The following is a 23,793-nucleotide window of genomic DNA, read 5'->3' as shown; positions in this document are numbered from 1 at the left end:
TGCAGGTTTATGCGGAAGACCTTTACAGTTATTTTATAATATTTTATCTCAAAACAATGTCCATGGGAAATTGTTTTAACTAGTATTTTTGTTTTACAAATGATCGAAATGATATGCAAAAAACGGATGCTATCTACACATGGTCACAGATTTAGCCAGTACAGAGACAGAATTCTAACATTTTCTTACTTACTATCTTAAAGGGCAAAGTTATAAAAATATGTAATACAATGTTCCTGTTTAATAGTGTGGTTCTTTTGTATGAAATCAAGCTAAGCCATTTTGAATTAGTAAGCAGATTCATATTTCAAAGATAAAATCCAAAAACCTCTGACACATGTACATTGTTTATTAAAATGTTAGACTCCTCGTGTTTAAAATGTTGTTTAGTGATAGCATGGATTTCATTAACATTGATCCAGTATGCCTTTTTAAACAAATAAGGTTGACCTGAAAACATGATGTTGCGATTCTTTTTTTGTTTTTGATTTGTTTGCTTGTGTTTTTTGTTACTGGAATCTGAACACACAGGCCTTCTAACTCTGATCTATGGTTCTAGCCATTCTTTTTTCTTATTTATTTATTTATTTATTTAGTGGTACTGGGATGGAACCCTGGGCATTCCACCTCTGAGCTACACCTCCAGCCCAATTTTTTTTTTTTTTTTACTTTATTTTGAAACAAGGTCTCACTAAGTTGTAAAGGCCCTCACTAAGTATCTATGGCAGTCTGTGAACCTGTGATTCTCCTGTCTTGGCCTCTCAAGTACTGGGATTACAAGTGTGCACCACCATGGTCAGCTTCTTTTATTTTAAAACGGGGTTCTGAGACCCTCATTAAATTGCTGAGGCTGACCTCAAACCGTCAATCCTCTTGTCAACATTTTAAGTACTGGGATTATAGGATGGGCCACCACACTCAGCTGGATTTTATTACTAACTCCATTTTCTCTATTCTGCTTTGGGTCCTCATCTGGAAAATATTTTGGGCAGCATTTCAAAAAATCTTTTTAAAATGTGGAGAATCTCTGAGGGCAGAGATCAGCTGGCCTTCCCTAGGGCCACTTTTTGGTCTGTATTGTCAAGGTGCCAGTTTTTTTACACTAGAACTTTGTCCTGACCTGTCTCTAGCCAAATTTGAGTAGGATCCATTATCTTGGACACATATCAAGAACATCCCACTTCAAACATGGATGCTCTCTGTCACAGTGAAGCCCTTCACTGAAATAATTGCTCCTTAATACCATGGGATTTCAGCATTTCACTGACTTTGTGAATTATTCCATGTTAGAAATGGTTCAGTAATTGTACAAGAACCTAGACACTGTACGGTAAGAACTAGTGAAAGAATGAGAGAACATTCCCTATCATCAGAAACTTGTAGAAAAACAAATCAACAAACAAACAGATAAAAAAAAAATGTGCCCTAGACCCAAAGTAAATCCATCCAACCAACCGTTAACTTGACATTTTCTTCATTCTCTTATGTTTGAGTTGTACCCATTTTATTTGCTCATTCACTCAGGCTTTAATTTTTTGTTTCTTTGAATATATTGCTTATTTGCTTCTCCCATTTTAATAGTACCCAAAATTCATAAGTGAATTATTTTTTTTAAACTTTGAATTGTGGTGATTTCTGCCTCATCTCCCTTTGTTTACTATCAACTCTCTTAAAATCTTAAAATTTTGCCTTCTTTCATGGCCATTATCCATCCTCTAAGTCGTGTCTCTTGTTATCCTCCTAAAATCTCTTTGAGTTTATATTTTGTCCTAAATACTGTCTAGATTTTTCTAAATAGTATTCTCCATATCAGACGCATCAATCTTGTTAAACCTTTCTAAAAAGATATTCTTGCTTGAAAATCTTACAAGCTCTGGTTTATATGACAGTTTTGCTAACATTCTTGTTGATTTCTGAAAATAGAGGTGTTATGGACTCAGCACACAGAGACCTGGTTAGTTAGCAACCTTATAATCCTAGACAATATCCTTCTATTCCATTAGCTTTGAGATTTTTTCCCCACATGTTAAACAAATTCATTATTACTAACTACTAACTATATAGACTTTTTTGCATGTGAAGTTTAAATGGTGTAATGCTTAAAATATTCTCAGCACAGAAGGAATTATGTATAACCTGTATCTTATGTTCCCTGGTATTAATAATATTTCATTGTTACTATTATTATCTTTATTACTCTTCATTCTTTATATTTTCCAGGGCTCTCAACTTCTTTTTTGATATTTTACTTGAATTTATTTTTCCCTTTTGCTGGCTCTTGACTCTTTTCATTTTATACATATACCCTAGGTTATCTTTAAACAGTACTTATTTTTTACATAACTCTCAATCTGTATCTTTTGTTCCATTTTGTCTTTTTAAATTCTAAGCTTTTATATATAACAGCCTCCTAGACAGCTCCCACTGCTCATAACACATGCAACATCAAAATGAACATAAAAGAAAATAAGGAACCTACAACAAACACAAAACGATGAGAAGAATCACCATTCATTTACTCTGACACCTTTGAGAGAAATCTAGGAAGCATATTTGACTCCTGGCTGTGTGTGCATCTCATTCACCTGTAGATTCTAACAAAGTGTCTTATAAACTTGAATAAATTAGACTAATTTTCCACCCTAATTCCCAGAGCTCAAGTTCTTATCTGGGTCAGCACAAAATTCTTAAATATCCTATGCAATGATATCATCCACTTCTACACTTCTCCTTCTTCTACTCATTTGTCAATGTGGCATTTCTCTAAATAAGACACTGTTCAGTTAGGGTAGTAGTCTAGGGGAGGGTGCATGGGGAGAGGGAGGACCGAAGAAGGAATAACTTCCATGGATATTATGAACAAATATGAGAGTATCAACTTCAGTCTCAATGCTCTGTGTGGGAAAGGGAGGAGAAAGCTCGCCAAGGGCTGTGTGCATGTAAGTCGCCAGCACCATGAAGTGAGATTACAGAGCACCGAAGAAGAACAAATAAATAAAAAGATCACGTAATTCTTCTAACATAAAACTTTTCTTCGAGTCCTTCCCTATTGCTTCTAGGATACATACCAAATACTTTGTCAGGTTTAGCGAGCCATGCTAAACTATTCTTCACAGTTTTCATTATGATGGTTGAGAATGTAGACCCAATGTCACATTACCTGTTTTAAAATGTTCTTTCCCAGCCAGGCATGGAGGCACACACCTGGTATCCGATGCTAAGGCAGGAGGATTGAAGGTTCGAAGACAGTCTCAGCAATGTAGTGAGACCCTTGGCAACTTATGAGACCTTGTTTCCAAATAAAATAGGTCTGAGGGTGTAGCTAGGAGGCAATATGTCCCTAGGTTAAATCCTCAATACCAAAATAAAATTTCATTTTCTCATCTTTTGTCCATCATTTTGTGTGGTAAGCATGTTCTGTTTTCTCCTCTAGATCTACATATGATCCTTGACTGCTCTGTGCCAGGCATGCTGATATACATGGACTCACCAATTGGCTACATTGCCCTCCAATGTCTTTCTTATTTAGCCACTGAAAGGCATCTGTATGAATTCCACAGTGCAGCAAGGACCTGTTCCCTTCCCACTGTGTTGCCAAGGGTTGATAGTCCCACTGAAGGTCATGTCAGCAGTCAGAAAGACATCTCTAGTTTGATTGCTCTTGGCTTAGATACTTTCTTTTCTTCTTTCTGGCCTGGATATGGCCGCATCTTGCTCTGTATCACCAACCCATTGTTTTGCCCCATCCGTAATCATTTCCCTAAGTGGTGTTTCATTGGAAGAGATTAATTAATAGAAAAAAATTTTCTGGACCCTATTGCCAGAAGTTTCAATTTAGTCATTCTAGGACAGAGCCAAAAATTTGCATTGTTAACAAATTATCAAGTGATGTTGATAGTGCTGCTGTAGGGACCACATTCTGAATACCTCTGGATTACACCATGACAATAGCTTTATAAATAGTTTCTGTCTTCAATTCTCTAGAATTATCCAATTTGGGTTTTCTATGGGTTGACCTAGTCAATCAATATGCCACAAAAATTTCTGAAACTCAGCTTTCTAATCTGTAAAATAAGAAAAAAATCTAAGATTGTTCCAGGCTTAGAATTTGTTGGAAAGACAAAATGAGGGAAAATATGTACAGTTCAGATGGCCCCTGACTTAAAATACTCCAAATTACAATTTTTCAACTTTAAAGTGATGTCAAAGCAACATACATTCAGTAGAAACTATATTTTGAATTTTGAATATTAATAATTCCTGTGCTGTTATATGTAGTTTGATACTTTATCTTCATACTGGACAACAGTAGTGAGACAGTTTCCAGTCAGCAGTGGGATCAAGAGAGTAAAACAATCAATCTTCTGTAGCATACCATCTTGCTAAGCTGTGTTGTTTGGTTGGTGTAGGTATACTAAATGCATTTTAAACTTAGAATATTTCCAACTCATAATGGGTTTATTGGCACCCAACTCATTGTTAGTCAAGGAGCATCTGTAGATAGCACATACTAAGGGCTCAATATGAACTGGCTATGGTTACCAAATTGCGAAGTCTCATTCTCTCCTGCTTTTCCATGCATACCTTGTACTCCAGCCAAACCCAAGTAATTAAAATTTCTCAAAAGCAAATTATCTCCCATTTCTATGGATACCACAGTTAATGTAGGTGTGTTGGTTTGAAATACTCACTGGCAGCTTCTCTACAGCTTGTAAAATAATGCTTCAAGATTTAATTCGAGACCCCAGTGCATTCTTAGAGTGAATGCTTTCATTCTTGCTTTCCGGATGTGATCATATTTTGATTCCAGCTCTGCTTTATCCTTACCATGCTCCATTATCTCACCATGTATTTTTTAGATTGTTTTGGGTAGAGATGGTATTTTATCTTGGAAACCACATTTTTGTCTAATATCTGGAGCAGAGTAGATACTCAATAAATTTAAATTAAATGAATGCATAGAGTTGTTTCTAGGCTTTGTTTCCAAAGCAGTGGCCATGCCATTCAGTTTTTTGCCCATGATATTGAAAGAACCAGAAACACAAACAGAAAATGTCAGGAACCATTAGGATAGTGGTGGCAATGTATACCTTTCCTTGTCACTATTTTTTCATTATCTGAATAAGACATAACACAAAGAAGCAGATGGTTTGGGAAGACATAAAATAAACATGAGTAACACAAAAGCTGCCATTCAATAATGCTAATCACACCACAGATTTTGGACAGTGGTGTATTCTCTACTTGCTAATAAAACTATGGTGAAACATATGTTCTGGAAAAAGTGAAAATAGATAAAGGAAAGTTAGCAAAATGTCAACCTTGCCACTTGCTTTAAAACACTTGTCTTTCTGCCTGCTTTTGTACAAGTATAGTGAGTACCCATAAAAAAATGACCCGCTTTGGAAGGTTTCCTCAGGGTTTGCATACTTCATATCACTTTCTTTAAAAGGAAACCTGTGCTCACTCTAAAACTCTAATATTTTACTTGGAAAAGTGTTCTGTATTTTAAAGCTCAAATGACACATATGGATCCAGGGTTATTGTTTTGTGCAAAACTGACAGTTTTTAACACAAATTATTTTGAAAACATTTTGTAAAAATCTTTATTTTATGGCCCTTTATAAAAGGATCATTTTGAAAGTTTTTTTTTTTTAATTTTATGTGAAAAGCTTTATAAGACCACATATTTCAAGTTAGGCAATATCACCCATTTCTGTCGCAGAGAACATGGTGCCAGATCAGTATCACTAATCCACTGGAAGCCATCACTGTAAATGTTTTTCCTTCTTAATTAGTGTTTTTCTTAGCCAAGTTTTCATTTGTTATGCTGGGCAAAATCCTGAAGTTTGAATAGCATTTTGTTTTAAATACTTTTATAAGTAGAAGATAATAATAAAACATAAAGTTAATTAAAATACTGACATTTAACTCACAGACATTTGATTGTTAGAGAAACTTATTTGATTGTTATACAGAGGAATTTTTTTCAAAATCCTATTCAAATTCTTATGAATCCAGATCATAATTACATAAATCACTGTGTAGCTGTTAAATCTGAGACATCCATCAAACATTTATTTGGCTCTTTTGTTTTTCTGGCATTGTACTTGGCCCTCGTGGTATAAAGAAGAGTGTCAGAATTGCTCCTTGGCTAACTGCAAATCACCAAGGAGTGAAGGACCCAGGTCCTTTGAGAACTGATCATGGCTTAATGAGATTCACTGTATGTTAATATGTGACTGGGCCTGGTAGTACAAGCTTGTAATCCCAGCATTCAGGTAGCTGAGACAAGAGGATCTTGGTTCGTGGCCAGCCTCAGCTACTTACTGAGGTCCTTGGCATCTCAGTGAGACCCTGTTTCCAAATAAAGAGTAAAAATTAGGGCTAGGGGTGAAGCTTGGAGGTAGAATGCCCCTGGTTCCATCCTCGGTACTGCAGAAAAGAAAAGGAAAGAAAAAAGAAAAGAAAAGAAAAGAAAAGAAAAGAAAAGGAAAGGAAAGAAAAAAATATAAATGGATATTACAGAATTAACATGAATGGTGATCATCAAGTCAACTTTCTATAACTTTGACCAAAATACCTGACAAGAAAACTTAGATAAAGAATTATTTTGCCTAAAATTTCAAATGGCCACTTCACAGTCAGAGGCTCTAAAACAAAAACATCATGGTAAAATTGTTGGACAGAGAAAAGCTGCTTAGCTCATGGCTTCAAGAAAAAAATTGAGAAGGGGATGGATTCAGGGACAGAATTACTCAAAACCAGGTCCCTTAGTGGCAGACATCTACCAGCCACACCCCACCTCTGAACCTTGCTATTTTGGGGACCAGGCTTTCAATACATGAGCCTTGCAGGGGACATTCCAGAGCCAAGCCATAATGAAAGGGATACATTAAAGTAATAACTGAATTAAGTTGGGATGCATCGTGGGAAATAACTCACTGAATGTGTTAGCAGACATCTACAGGCAAATAAAATCATGGTAATATCATGAGAAGCATGGGAAGTAAAATTCCACGTATTAAGAGATAATGCCAGATGTTAAATTCCATGTAGACGAGGCTGAATCTATTTTAGTTGGCATTTTAATCACCTAGTACATTTCCTGATTTTATCATTTATTTTACATGAAATACCAAACAAAAGAATAAATGGATGACTGAATTATGACTATTTATATTATAATGGGGGTAGTGAGCATTGATATTAAAAATTCCATTGGGATGGAAGTTTGTGGCAGTGTGTGTCATGATAAGGACTAAGGACTTTGTCCTGCAGGATGCAGAAAATCAATAAGATTCACTAATTAAACTAAAATCAACTTTAAACTATTTAACACATCTTTCTCAATAAGCATATATGTATTGAGCCTCTAGTGTTTAATGGTAATGCAAGTAATCTATGACTACTGTCCGCATGAAGCTTTTATTTGAATGGATTTTCTTACAATTAAAAAGCGAAAAGCATCCCATCTATAACTTACAATAAGTGTTATGAAGTTGGGACAAGCAGAATGTATTTACTTACTGAAAACTCCCATCTTCCTTGATTTGTGAGTAAAATTATACTGTTACGCACCCATAAATTTTACTTATTTATTGCCTATGGCTGCTTTGAAGCAACAGCAATAAACTTGGATGGGTGTGACAGAGACCTAAGGGCCACAAACCCTAAAATATTTCTTTCTTGTTCTTTACAGAAAAAAAAAGTCACCTCTTTCTAAAAATAAAATAATTTAGAGGAAGTAATAAAAAAGAATAGAAAGTAGATCATTCCAGGCAGAGTACCAGTAAAGTTTCTTTTGAGTAAGTGACTTTTAACCAAGGTATATAGAATGAGAATCTGGCCCCATGGAGACAGAGAGGGCATATGAAACAGGTTATAGTATGTGCAAAGGCCAGTAGCTGGGAATATTTTGAGAAATGTGAACTCCTCAGAGATGACCAGTATTAACTGAAGGGTGTGATCAAACAGAAGGGAGGGTTGTTACAATATATCAATGAAGATAATGCAGATAAATCTATTAATCGGTCCATCTATTTACCTATTAAGGTAAATCTCTAGTGGGATTAAAGACAATTTACACATGTTTAGGCTTTCAATAAACACATCTTCGATTCTGACCAAGCATGTTTTTATTATACATAATGAATACAAAGATTGCTTTTTCTTTATCCATGACAATAAAGCTGGCATGAAGAAGGATATTTGTGAGGAAAAGCCAATTAAGTCTCCATTTACACTGATTTTGTAGTGATGCCAGAGTGACTTTTTTTTTTTGAATGGCAGAAGTGGCAAAATGCTAACAAATTCAATGTACCATGCACTGCATGAAGCCCAGAAAGTATTTCTAGAAAATGATGATGGTTTTCTAAACTAGTCAAGAAGGGGAGGGTTATTTTAGCCCTAATGCACTCCTCTATATCAAGTTGTTTGCTTGAATTATTTATGTGTGTATTGCAATTTTTAAACTGGGAGCATCAAAGACACTTAAGCCAGTGAGAAGTTAAGGACCTTGTAGGTTGTTCAAGGAGAATGTTAACTAGGGCAAGTGGCAGTAGCTGCAGAAAATATGTCCAATCCACTCCACAAGTCACAGGGGTTTGTCTGTCACACAGACCTAGATATAAAGATGAATTTGGCTATGTTTTAATGTCATGAATACATTTAATACCCCCTTCAACCCTCAATTTCCATATTTGTCATGTAGAAACCATACATTGTGAGTTAATGAGTTATTATAAGATTTAATGATGTTGCACCAAGAATAGAATGCATTAATCTTATGTACATATGCCAATTTCAATATCAGGCATGGGAAAGGGGAAGGAGTGTCAGGGATATGGGTGGGGAGTTTATCAGGTGCTCTGTATGTGTGTGTGTGTGTGTGTGTGTGTGTGTGTGTGTCACTCTGAACTTCATAATGATGTAAAACTACAATGCACTAATTCAGGTATATTTGAAAAGAGTAGAATACAAAGTAAATATGCAAAGAATATGGTTATTATTCTGGGGGTTATAATTAATCTTTTACTCCAGAAAATCCCAATAAGTATGAGAATATACAAACTCAACCTCATAGTGTCTACTATCTGCAAAACTGTTTTTTGCTATCCTAGTGGTGAAGAAAGCATAAATCTCATGTAATTTAAAACCCATAGGGAGAATAGACCAGTGTTTCATGAATATCTTGTGGTGCTTGTTAAAATACTGCTTCCCCATCCCTGTCCCCAGACTCACTGAGTCAATCTCTAAGGGAAAGGCTGGAAACCAGTTAATTATAATCATCTTTTGGAAATCTTACTGATCAAATATACAGGCAAATGCTTGCAGTACAATATAGAATAGATCTCTATCTTGAGAGTGGTATGTATAAAATGCTTCAGGAACATAATTAGAAAAAATACAATTGTTACATACCACTAAAAATAAGGTAGGTGAGCTGGACATGGTGGTGCATGCCTACTGCTACATTGGAGGCTGAGACAGTAGAATCAGAGTTTCAAGGACAGCCTCAGCAATTTAGTGAGACACTCAGAAACTTAGCAAGTTCCTAAATTTAAAAAAATGGGCTGGAGGGTAACTTGGAGGTAAACGTCCTCTGCCTTCAATTCTCAAAACCAAATAATAATAATAATAATAATAATAATAATAATAATAATAATGTGAGAAGTGGGTGAGGTTAAAGGATAAAATATACCAACCCAATATGTGAGTGTTGAATCTGAATAAGAAAGTACTTATTTTCAGTCAAGATTCTGCTAAGATATGTAGGGGAGAAATAAAATTTCTCCATCTGCTAAAATATCATAAATTTGAGTCATTGGTTGTTCTGTGGGGAAAATGGAATATGTTAGTGTTAAAATATAAATAATGAAATACAGTGGGCAACCAAATAACTGCCTTTAATAAGTGCAAATATTAGGCTGGCCTTTTTTCCATGAGGAGATAAGGTAGGAGTCAGCAAGTCTAGGTCCCCCAAAGTGGAGAGAGCTAAGATCAACAGAGTTACTGGGGACAAGATTGTCTAGCCCAGATCTTGTCCACATGACCCTACTTCAGGTGTAGGGGCACATGCAGAGGAGAGAGGCAGATCTTGAAAACTATTTTATAGAGAAAAATCAAGTCATATAAGACTGATGGGAGATGATGGTACCAAACCCAGTAGCATTGAAAGGTTCACTGGCAATGTAGTGGTCATATTAATCACTTCTTGTTCTTCTCATACTAAAACTTTGTAGGCAACATCTCCATTAATCATCAACCATCTGATGGATGAGACTTAACATTTTCTTCATTTTAAAGAGTAAGAAAATCAGCTTCAAATCAATGAAACTACTTTCCATAGGACATAAGATTACATAAGGCCTTAAGACAAGATTTGAACCCAGGATGCCTGACCCCTGAGACTGTTTTCTTTTAGTTTCAATTGTACCGCTAGACATAGGAATGCTTGGATGAGAAGTCTGATTCGACTTATTTAATGTTTGATGGTAGACAACTTTTAGACTCACCTCTATCTCTTCCCTTTTGCTTCACATCTGGAAAAGCTTTGTGGTTAGCCTGAGTACTTCTTTCTTTGGCCCCAGTGAGGAATTCAAACTCAGCAAACCCCTGTCCTTGGATTGTTCCCTCTGACCCCACCCCCCTAACAACAGTAAGAACCCAAGCCAGTCTCTTTCTCTTGCTGTCTCAGGTAATTTTTAGACATTCTTGAGAGCTTTGCCTTACTTATTCTAAAGCTCTCCATTATGTAATTAATGTCTGTGTGTGTGTGTGTGTGTGTGTGTGTGTGTGTGTGTGTGTGTATGTATGTGTGTGAAAGAGAGAGAGAAAGAGAGAGAGAGAGAGAGAGAGAGAGAGAGAGAGAGAGAGAGAGAGAGAGAACGAACAATAATTTTAATATCCAATCTAATTTTTAGTTGGGGCTCCTTCTCATTTCTGCAGGAGAACATAACACTTATGAGTGTTATAGTCTCCATTTTTCTTCCTCATATGCCTTGGTTTTATATTCTACACTAGTCATTGCCATCCTCTCTATCTGGTGCATTAAGGAAAATTCTTTTGAAACAGCAATAACAAATATTTGAACCAACAGGTCTTCAATTCTGAACATTTGAAATTACCACTAACCGAATATAGTCTCATATCTCCTGAGACCTGTGGCTACTGTGGCATTCTTATCATGAATACTTTTTTCCAGACAGCCAGACTTGATTAGTATTGAGAAGAGAAATGAAGTCTTTGTACCACACCAGACTTAAAGGTTTCTTTTAGGACAGACAGGGAGCTTTGAGCATCTCTTAACTACACTTTGGAAATACTAAGAAAAGTAGAAGGGAGATTGCCACAAAACCCATCAAAGAGACAGGAAAAACAAATAAGGTCAGCAATGTCCCTGAGATATAATAGTCACTTCAGAGCCTTTACTTTGTAAATGTGAGATCTGTGGTTCCCTAGTAAATATTTTCTCATGACTTGATTAAAAAAAAAATAAAACAATCAATGAAGCAAGAGCAAAACACTTTTCCCTAGAAAAAACTGGGTAACACCCATTAGAGGGACCCCTACAGGTACCCTTACATTCTTGAGCAAACATCATGCCATTAAACTCTGGGTGTGACACAGTTAGCTGACTATCCCTTAAAACTCTTTTGCCTTTCAGCTGCAAAAGTTCCTCTAACAAAGTGGATGTTAGAAGAAGCTCCCAGGCACCCCTGGCTATGTCTATAGCTCATTATCTCCTCATTACAGGGAACCTGAAGGAGATGAGGAAAATGCATTCAGAAAGATGCATTCATGTTTTATTGATTGCCAGCAGAGCTCAAGTCTCTGAATTCTCACACTCTGGGATATTTTGTTAGGAAAATAAGCGCAGTAGGCCCTGTTTACATGCCCTCTTCCTTCTGGTGCAATTGATTAAGCCACGGTACAAAATTGAACATCTTCCCCAGTTAAGTCCTCATGAGCCACCTCCACATATAAGCTAAAGTGAAGCTTTCAATAAGCTCATTGCTTCTTGTCTCAGAGGATTGGAACCATATCTCACTAAATCAATCCTATCTTTTGATGAATGAGAAAACCAAGGTCCAGAGAAATTAATTGGCTTGTACATGGTCAGTCTAGGTTGGAACCCAGAGTTCCTGATGTCTTTGTCACATATTTTTTTATTATCCTAACAAGCCTGTATATATTTCTTCAATTTCTGGAAGGAAAATAATAAAATGGTAGTTTTAAATTCTATTCTAAAAATAAAACACAGAGTTTGAGAGCCTGTCTAGATATGTTATGATAATTGAGTTAGTAGAGAACCCAGATTGCAGCAAAGTAGTAAACTGCAGAAGCGGTAATATTGAGGCCCTGAAAGACCATAGATCAGTGAAGAAAATTGGGAGATTTAATCCTGACAGTGGCAAAACTAGGTGGAAACATACAAAATGTCTTGAAGAAGAAGGAATCAGTTGAGTGTTTAGGAAAGAAACCGGTAGAGCCAATGAGATAATGGTTGTTATCAGCATGGACTTTGTTGTCAAGAAGGATGGCTAGCATAACTTTGAGCAAAATATTAAAAAATTTTAGTTTCAGTTTCTATGCCTGTAAAATGGAGATAGTACTTATTTTATATGATCCTTGTCAAAAATATATTAGATTAGTTAAAATATATTAGATTATTTGATTGTGGTGGCTTGCATTTATAATCCCAGAATTTGGGAAGCTGAGACAGGAGAACCTCATGTTCAGTTAGTGGCCAGCTTCAGCAACTTAGGGAGTTCCTCTGCAACTTAGTGAAAGCTTGTTTGTTTCAGAATTAAAAAGTAAAATTAAATAGGGCTGGGGTTGTAGCTCAGAGATGTAATGGTCCCAAGTTCAATTCCCAATACCAGACACACACACACATACACACACACACACGTATATATATAAAATGTATTTTATAAATAACTATATAATGCCTATGAATATATAATAAAATAATATGTATTCTAGGGCATATCAACAATGACTTCTTTATTAACAGTGACATTTTCGGAATATTTTTTTGTCCAGAAGTATTCTAGGCATTTCACCTCTATAAACTGATGTTGTGTCCAGATAAGACTATGAAAAAAGTACTGTTATCTCTATTTGACAATAGAATAACTGAAGCATAGTAGAAAGAGCTATTAATTAGTGATCAATGTGATTTTTTAGCTGCACTTTAGTTTTGTTTGTTTATTTATATTTTTACTAAATCATACTGGCTCCACAATTCAGAATTTTTACTACTATATTAAGTACAGCATACTTTCAGGGACTTTACAGAGGATAAAGTACCTGCTCAAAAACCCACAGCTTCATTACTATTATTATCATTATCATCATCATCATCATCATCATCATCATCATCATTATTAATAGCAGTAGCAGGTAGTAGTAGTAGTATAGTAATAGTTGTTGTATTATTAATATACCATGTATGATACTGAAGGAGAAGGAGAGAAAGAAGAAAATAGAGAAAAAAGAAGAAAAACAAAGAAGTAGATGATAACAACTAAAGGACTTGTGGATCTGTCCATTTCTCAGACCGTATTTTCAAAAGAACTAATAAATTAGCTTCCCATCCCGGTCTAATAAACAGCACAAAGTGGTTTAAGGTTGTGTAACGAGAAGATCACTTCTAAAGGCAAACTACAGGGATCAAAAATGGCTATTCGTAGACAGAAAATGCTGATTTGCCCCCAAGCAAGAGGGATGCACTACACATTCATTTGTCAATAATTTTAACTGCGTTCCCCATATTACCATTGTGTTCCCAATGGAACAATGGTTATATGTTCCTGGAAAAATGGCTTTAAATATCATGCAATTAACATGATCCATGTGTGTGAAAGAACATTGCACGTGCAGCTTATTGATGTAACACCACTGATCGTAGGGACTTCAAAACATGAAAGAAACCAAACCAAATGACACTTAACAGATGACAGAGAGTTTATGTGCATGGAAAAGTGAAATAAACAGACACACATGGAATTATGTATCTACACATGTGGGCACCAACTGTCAGAGTGGCAATGAGTGCTGGTCAGGAACCATTCAAGTAGTCTTGAAATGATGTATTTATGTGGGACTCAGATCATCAACAGAATTTTTAAAGACGCCCAAGATGCCATCCTAGAACTCAACATAAGATAGCAAAAAATGAATTATGAATCATGGTAAAGTTGGATGAAGCTGATATCCGAGGCTTCTTGGTAGAATTATACTATCTAGATAAATAGGTATATTGTGTCAAATTATGAAAAATCAAAGGCTGATTGAGAGAGAATAACAATGACACAATCAGATATGTGCTTTTTCATTCACTTATTCCTGCACACACTTCTTATTTACCATTTTAGTGTTTGTTAGCCAGTCGTTCTAAACTGAAGATGATTTTCAACTGCGTACACTGGTGGAGACTAGGTTACTAAATCTCTGTCGGTACTACTGGCATTTAGTGGATACAGGTCAAAAATATTCTGATGAACATCCTAATAATGTACAGGTTGGTTCCACTTAACCCCAAACAGAGAATTATCTGAAGTGTATAAAATGTTTCTGTTCAGAAACTTTACAGTAGGCCTTGTGGTAGCCTTCAGGAAAAAATTAATAGCAGTGAACAAAGCAGAGATGGCTTTGTTCATACTTTTCAACACATATTCCTGTATGTTATGCCTGAGGTCTGAGAACTTGGAAACATGGCTATGGTGAATGAGTATGATGAACATCAAGGCTATACGAAATTAGGTTCCCATTGACTAGTTTGCTTTGTGTTTTATTTCTGTTCATCATTTGTGGAAGAGCTGTCTGGAATGGAATTATAGATCAAGGCTCTGTTGCATGAGCCAATTACCACTGAGATCTAGCTGGAAATTACATGTAGGGTCAGGATTGATGAGATCACTCTGACTCATTATACTTTACTATCCTTGTCAACTAATGACACCATTGATATTGTTGGATAATCTATTAGAAACAACCATTGGTTATTGAAATCCAGCATACAAATAGAAATATACAGTAATCTTTAATCCAGCATCCATTACTTCTGGGATACATCTACCTTGTCCTGCATTGAATTGATGCGTAAGACTTTATACATTTTCTTTATGGAATATATGGTATATTTCTACTAAAGGTGAATTTATGATAAAATTGAATGAGTTGTACTTCAAAATTTTAAAGTAGAGTAACTGCTTATTTGAGAAAAATTAGGAAGTGCAGAAAAGTATAAAAATATAAAAACAACTGTGGTCATATTAATGCATGATTTACTGTGTAGGTAATAAATCTATTAATATACCACACACACACACACACACACACACACACACATATATATATATATATATATATATATATATATATATATATATACATGTAGACATAAGTAAAATGTATGTGCCTTTATGTGTATAATCTATATGTACATGCATATATGGGCATAATTACATATAACAGCACTAATCTATGAAAACCTACTATTAACATAAAAGATATGTAACAACAAAAGCTATTTAAAGTTCAAAGTATCAGCATCATTCTTTTATAAATTAAATTCAAATTCTATTGTAAAAATTTTGTCCATTTATAGTTGTTAATTATTATTATATAAAAAATTGCAATAAGTACTACTATGTATGCTATATTAATATATTTACTTCTTTGATTATTCCATAATAAACTTTTTGAAAAAAATTTCTTGTAAATAAAATGAAACTATTTATATAATATAAAACTACCATTCATAAATGTTGTGTAAATTTTCCAAAATTATATACAAGTATCATTTTCCTTTCTCATTAAAAATAACACTAAATATCATTAAACCTAAAAGAAAAAAGTGCCAGTAATGTTCAGTTCAGAAATGCTTAATAATATAACTTTACTTAAAAGAAGAAACATTAAAAGAAAGTAATATAAAAATGCACTTAGATTAATAGGTAAATCTACCGAAGATTTAAGACATTTCTTGTCAGGAACTTATTTTCCTTCTCTAGTCTCTGTATGCATTGGTGACCACCATAGCATGAAAAGCAAATTATAATCTCTAATAATGTTAAATAAAACATACTAAAATCTATTAAGCAATAGGGGATTATTGAATGCCTCTGTTCAGTAGTGGGTACTTAGACCTTTGGCATCTGTGTTTTGTAAGCATTTGTAAAGGGAAATAGAGATCTTAGAAGAGGAAATGGACTATATTTCTAAGTTGATAAATATAACAAAGATGGAGGAAAATGACAATGAAATATATTTTCTATAAAGAATAATCATGATTTTCCAACCTTTATTATTTTGGGTGGCACAATAAAACAAATCAAAGATAATGACCAGGCACTTTTAGTTTGGTCAAATAGCCAAGCATTAATGAAACGAGAATATATTTATTTAGTATAGCTATAGAAAATAACTGTGAAGCCAGGTGTGGTGGCACACACATGTAATCTCCGTGTTTGGGGGCGGAGACCGAAGGATCGTGCAGGTTCAAAGGCAGCCTTGCTGGCTTAAGAGACCGTGTGTATGTGTGTGTGTGTGGTGTGTGTGTGTGTGTGTGTGTGTGTGTGTGTGTGTATATATATATATATATCTGGGATTGTAGCCCGGAGGTAGAAGGGTTTCCAGGAACCCCATTACCACAAAAAAATAATAATAATAACTGTGAGTTATTTTCTAGAAACTGTCTGTAATTCTGCATCAGAAAAACTCCAAGCATAGATATCAAATTAATATTTGGAAGAATTTTATAAATGAAGATTCAAAGAGAGTTCAAAGTTAAGATCATGACATAGGATAGGAGAATGATTCAGAGTCATTTTCTAAGTCATAGAATTAAATGAAATTTCCAGTATAAAACTCTAGAATGAGGTAAGAAGTCAAGCACAGTTACATGTTTCAGATGAACAAAAAATAGCTATTCTTATAAAATGTGACATAAAAGATTTAAAAATAAATATAATATACATATTACCTTCAAATAGTTTAAAGAACCACAACACCAATAATAGCACTGTACCTGTGTAAATCATGACTAACCAATCTGCCAAACCATAGCATGGATTTAAAATACAAATAAAGCCGGGAGTGGTGAGGCATGCTTGTGATTCCAGCATTTGGGAGGCTGAGACACAAGGATCACAGTTCACAAACAGCCTCAGCTACTACTTAGGGAGGCCGTTTGCAACTCAGTGAGACCCTGTTTCAAAATAAAGACTAAAACATCGGGCTGGGAGTGTAGCTCCGAGGTAGAATGCCCCTGGATTCCATCCCCAGTACCGCAAAAATACACAAATAAATAAATAATACAAATAGACTCACTTTTATATTTGAATTGATTATAATTATTCAATGAAAATCAATGGTTTTCCTTTCTCAGATTATTGATACATTACATATATATATATATATATGTATATATGTATGTATTTTTGTGTATATATCAAGTGACATATACTTGCATATTTGTATCACTTCGAATCTCACTGTGATATATTGCATTAATAGAAGTATATTAAGAAGAACAACAATAATGAAAAATAAATTTATAAAAACATTCAGCAGGTGAAGAAATTCTTTTACTGGGAAAACATACTAAATCTCCAAGAGAAAATCAAATTTGTGGTATTCAGTGCAGGCTCCATTTTTCTCATATCTAAGCTCCCTGCAACAGAAACTCCACTACTGTTGGTACTGGCAAGAGGATAGGTGGCCTTCTTCTCCCAGCTACCAATGAAGAGCTTTGACCGATTCCAGAAACAATCACGCCACAAGCTCTATACTAAGGAGGCTAAATTCTGGATGAATGCAGTCTACAGGTCGGGCAATATCTTATCCCACCCAGCCCCCTGTAGAAGGGAAGAGTTCTACTTCAAGTATGACAGGACAAGAATACAGGAGGCCCCAGTTGCCAGCTATCACTTAGGACACTAAACTGAAAAATCCAGAAGCTTATATGTCCAAGTATATATTCATAAAACCAGGATGTCACTAACAAGAGTAGAAAGTCATTGTACCTACCCCAGTAGAAGTGTATTTTTTTAGATAATTTTGCTAGAGGGTATGGTAACTCAGGAGAATGGAAAGTTCTGAATTACTCTCCAAAGAAGCGGGTTTAGTTGGAAGAGAGTGGAGAGGCTGAAAACCATAGTCTCACAAACCAAGGATATTGGATATTTTGCTAATAAGCAATGAAGAGGAAGCTAGTTGCTTCTGGAGAATAAACTAAGCTACAGCCAGATATTTGCTAGTGAGAATAAGCGAAAGCGGCAGCATGGAAAATCCCTCCCCAAGTCAGAACACACTTTAAAGAATGTCTCTAAAATTAACCCAGCAAAGATGACTGTATTTTATTGCAATTTATGCCCCAGCTAATGGTTCCATTGGTATTTCCGACAATAGCAAAAAATAAATAAATAAATAAAGTAGTAAGGGAAGATTCTAAGTGGGGTTCTCCAAATGAGAGTGATGGGGATTTTAATGCCTGCTAATATTCGGATTTAGGGATTCCAGGGGCTGATAGAAGGATCCACTGTTTCTGGGGAAAATATTGAGAAATACACTTTTAAGTATCTGGTACTTTCAAAGTAAGTTTGATTATTTTTATTTTAGACTGTGATCTTCGCTTGAGGGTTTCATCTCTTTCTCTCAATTTGTATTAGATGTTACTATGTGGTTTATGACTCAGATGCAAGTCATCTGCCAACTTTATTGACCTAGAAACAAGGGGACCTCAAAAACCATGCTGGACATAGGCCTGTCGGCATGGCTGTAAATCCATATCATTGTGGCCTGCCTTAGAGTCAGAATGCAAACTGATCAGCAGTACTCAGTATTTCTTCTCTCATGACGGTGTGAGTTGTAAAAATGCTTTTCTCTTTTTAACTATCTTGTATCTCACACTGTAATGATTTAAACATAATTACTTTATTATGTTTTGAATAAAAAGCTCATTACAGAAAATTAAAACCTTCACTAAAATACAAAGAACGAAGTAAAAATGTATACATGTTACCCCTTCCTCCAAAGCTGAATTATCACTATAATCATTTGGTTAATAGCATCCCCCCAAAACAATATTATGCAGTGATGGAAATATTTGTCAAAACTGTTTAAAAAGACCAATAGCTTTTTTTTTTTTTAAGTAGGGCTGAAACTGGGTATGGTGGTACACAACTGTAATCTCAAACTTGGGAGGCTGAGATGGAGGAATAGCATGTTTCAAACTACAGGCAAAAATGTAGAGATCCACAACAGCTGAGTAAGACCCTGTTTCAAAATAAAAGAAAATAGTTGAAAGTGTACCCCCAAAAAAGTAGAAATGAGATTCTTTAACAAAAGGAATGAGTACATTTTTTTCCTGTAGCAGTGTTAAATTATCCATGAAATAAATGTGTTGTGTTTGGATTCTATGAAGTGTATAAACAAAAATGGTGTCAAAGTGGAATCCATCAATGGGAGAATTTAGTGTCTTTCAGAATTTTCAACATCTGCAGGTGTGGTGGTGCACAGCTGTAATACCATTATTTCGGAAGCTAAAGCAGAATGTTTGTAGGTTTGGGACTAGTATACAGTAATTTAGGAGATCCTGTTCCTTTTCAAATGAATATATAAAAAATATAGAGTTCCCCAAATCTATATATATATATATAGCTAAGAGATATAATCTCCCTGGATTCAATTCCCAGTACTGCCCCACAAAATAATTGTAAATCACTTATTTAATGGTATACATTTTGTAAAGACCAAGTGTATATTGTCAGGAATAGAGTAATCTTTTCTATCCAGGTAGCAAAATTACATAGAAGTGTACTATTTTCTATTTTGTAACTGTATCTCAGGTATTAGTTTTGTAAATGTGTACACATGTGTATGCTATACTCACTGAATTTTCCAAGTATCAACCATTTCAGATCATATAACCTTTCATTGACTGGAATCTTCCAGAATATCCCCCATTTTAGTTCATATAACCTTTAGTTGACTGGACACTTCCAGCCTCTCAAACTTTGTTTAAAGCTAGCCTATCTGTCATATAAATAAGTCAATCACATGGCAGAGTTGTACTTAAAATTTTGCTTCTTTGAAGCAGGGTGCGGTGGCACAAGCTTGTCATCCTGCACTTGGGAGGCAGAAACAGGAGGATCACGCAGGTTCAAAGCCAGCCTCACTGGCTTAAGAGACCCTGTTTCCAAATAAGAATATAAAATAAGTCTGGGAGTGTAGCTCGGAGGTAGAAGGGTTTCCAGAAACACCAGTACCACACACACACAAAAAAAATAATAAAATAAAAATGTGTGTCTTTGCCAAATTTTGTTTCAGAATTCCTATCTCTCTTAGAAAAAAAGATCACTGTGAATAATTGTAAACCCAAGCTCTTACCAATAAAGTAGATTACACATTTGACATGCTTGCTTTCTATACATTTGATCAGTTACAAACTCTTCTGCAAAAGTAATCTTCCTTGCCAAGTTACTTTTGTTTTTTTTTTTTTGTTTTTTTTGTTTTGTTTTTTTCTTGTAGAATCAGATTTTATTTTATTTTATTTTATTTTATTTATTTTTTTATTAATTTATTTTTTAAATTGGTGCATTGTAGTCATATATCAATCACATTGGAGTACAAGACTTGAGAGGATATACAAGCACACATCATCCAATTAGCCCTCCTCCAGCCCCCATCCCATTCCCTCCCCCTCCCTCCATCCCACACTTCTTTGGTGATTTACTTTGATACATTTGTTTATGTACCTCCTGCGTTTTAAAGAGGCTCCGTCCTCCAGTATTACATACCCTCTGATTGGTCACATTAGTTGCTTCACTATAGAGCCCTTTCTATAGCTCAACCTCTTCCTGTTGCCCTTTTCCTCCTTGTTATTGCTGATTAAGAGAAGCGTCTGATTTATATTTTCTGTGATATTTCTCTGTGCATGCTGCGTTGCATGTACCGATCCCACTCTTGATGGTCCCAGTAGTGGCCTGGCTACTCGGTGGACTGATCCAGACCTCGCTGGCTCAAGCAGCAGCCTTGCCTCATGGGAGGCCCCAGGTCTAGTCTCGCTGGCCCCTGCACTGGTCTAACCCCTAAGCTGGCTTCGGTCCTGGCCTTGGAGGCCGCAGGAGTGGCCTTGCCTCACGGCAGGCTCCAATGCCGGCCTTGCTGGCCCCAGCATCAGCCTCACCCCTCAGCAGGCTCTAATCCCGGGCTCGGAGGCCTCAGTACCAGCCTTGCCTCATGGCAGGCTCCGGTGCCGGCCTCGCTGGCCCCAGCACAGGCCTAACCCCTCGGCGGGTTCCGTTCCCGGGTTAGGAGGCCCCAGCACTGGCCATGTCTCACGGTAGGCTCCGATGCTCGCCTCGCCTCATGGCAGGCTCCGATGCCGGCCTTGCTGGCTCCAGCACCGGTCTAGCCCTTCGTCAGGTTGTTATACTGGCCTCGGAAGCCCCAGTACCAGCCTTGCCTCACAGCAGGCTCCGATGCCGGTCTCGCTGGCCCCAGCATCGGCCTCACCCCTCAGCAGGTTCCAATCCCGGGCTCAGAGGCCCTAGTACCAGCCTTGCCTCATGGCAGGCTACGGTGCCGGCCTCGCTGGCCCCAGCACCGGCCTAACCCCTCGGCCGGCTCCAATACTGGCCTCGGAGGTCCCAGCACCGGCCATGGCTCAAGGCAGGCTGCGATGCCAGCCTCACTGGCTCCAGCACCGGCCGAACCCCTCAGCAGGCTCTTATCCTGGCCTAGGGGAGGCCCCAGTATCGGCCTTACTTCACGGCAGGCTCCGATGCCGGCCTCGCTGGCCCCAGCACTGGCCTAACACTGCGGCAGGCTCTTATCCTGGCCTCGGAGGCCCCAGTACCGGCCTTGCCTCAAGGCAGGCTCCGAAGCCGGCCTCACTGGCCCCAGCACCGGCCTAACCCCTCGGCAGGCTCTTATCCTGGCCTCGAGGCCCCAGTACTGACCTTGCCTCAAGGAAGGCTCCGATGCCGGCCTCGCTGGCCCCAGCACCGGCCTAACCCCTTGGCAGGCTCCGATCCCGGCCTTGGAGGACCCAGCACTGGTCATGCCTCAAGGCAGGCTCCTATGCCGGCCTCGCTGGCCCCAGCACAGGCCTAACCCCTTAACAGGCTCTTATCCTGGCCTAGAGGCCCCAGTACCGGCCTTGACTCACAGCAGGCTCCCATGCCGGCCTCGCTGGCCCCAGCACCGGCCTAACCCCTCGGCAGGCTCTGATCCCGGCCTCGGAGGCCCCAGCACTGGTCATGCCTCACGGCAGGCTCCGATGCCGGCCTCGCTGGCCCCAGCACCGGCCTAACCCCTCGCAGACTCCGATCCTGGCCTCGGAGGCCCCAGCACTGGTCATGCCTCACGGCAGGCTGCGATGCCGGCCTCGCTGGCCCCAGCACCGGCCTAACCCCTTGGCAGGCTCTTATCCTGGCCTCGGAGGCCCCAGTACCAGCCTTGCCTCAAGGCAGGCTCCGATGCCGGCCTCGCTGGCACCAGCACCGGCCTAACCCCTCGGCAGGCTCCGATCCCGGCCTTGGAGGCCCCAGCACTGGTCATGCCTCAAGGCAGGCTCCGATGCCGGCCTCGTTGGCCCCAGCAGCGGCCTAACCCCTCGGCAGGCTCTTATCCTGGCCTCGGAGGCCCCAGTATCGGCCTTGCCTCACAGCAGGCTCCGATGCCGGCCTCACTGGCCCCAGCACCGGCCTAACCCCTCGGCAGGCTCTTATCCCGGCCTCGGAGACCCCAGCACTGGTCATGCCTCACGGCAGGCTCCGATGCCGGCCTCGCTGGCCCCAGCACCAGCCTAACCCCTCAGCAGGCTCTTATCCTGGCCTCGAGGCCCCAGTACCTGCCTTGCTTCAAGGCAGGCTCCAATGCCGGCCTCACTGGCCCCAGCACCGGCCTCACTCCTCAGCAGGCTCCGATCCCGTCCTCGGAGGCCCTAGCACTGGTCATGCCTCACGGCAGGCTCCGATGCCGGCCTCGCTGGCCCCAGCACCGGCCTAACCCCTCGGCAGGCTCCGATCCCGGCCTTGGAGGCCCCAGCACTGGTCATGCCTCAAAGGCTCCGATGCCAGCCTCGTTGGCCCCAGCACCAGCCTAACCCCTCGGCAGGCTCTTATCCTGGCCTCGGAGGCCCCAATAACGGCCTTGCCTCATGGCAGGCTCCGATGCCGGCCTCGCTGGCCCCAGCACCGGCCTAACACCTCAGCAGGCTCTTATCCTAGCCTCGAGGCCCCAGTACCAGCCTTGCCTCAAGGCAGGCTCCGATGCCGGCCTCGCTGACCCCAGAACCGGCCTAACCCCTCAGCAAGTTCCGTACCCGACCTCGGAGGCTCTAGCACAAGCCTTGCCTCATGGCAGGCTCCAATGCCGGCCTCGCTGGCCCCAGCATCGGTCTAACCCCTCTGCAGGTTCCAATCTTAGCCACGGAGACCTCAGTAGTGGCCTTGCCTCACAGCAAGCTCCGATGTCGGCCACTGGCCCTGGTGCCCTCCTAACCCCTCAGCGGGTCCGATCACTATCTCTGTGGTTATTATTTCAAAGGTTCCAGGTGTAATGTATCAGATCTCTGCCTCCCCTGAGTATTGGCCACTGGCATTGCCACTGCCTCCACCGTTTCAAATCCTTCCCAGGCTCTTTTTCCACTCTGAATGTTGTCCAGTGTTCCTAAGCATGCGTGATGGTAGCATTCGACATTTGGTGTAATTTCTCCAAAAAAATAAAGTTGGTAGGATCCGGTTTCTGCTTCTCCTGAATACAAGTCTCCAC

Source organism: Muscardinus avellanarius (genome assembly GCF_963383645.1).
Source record: "Muscardinus avellanarius genome assembly, chromosome: 10".
NCBI lineage: Eukaryota > Metazoa > Chordata > Mammalia > Rodentia > Gliridae > Muscardinus > Muscardinus avellanarius.
This window is presented reverse-complemented; position numbering follows the sequence as displayed.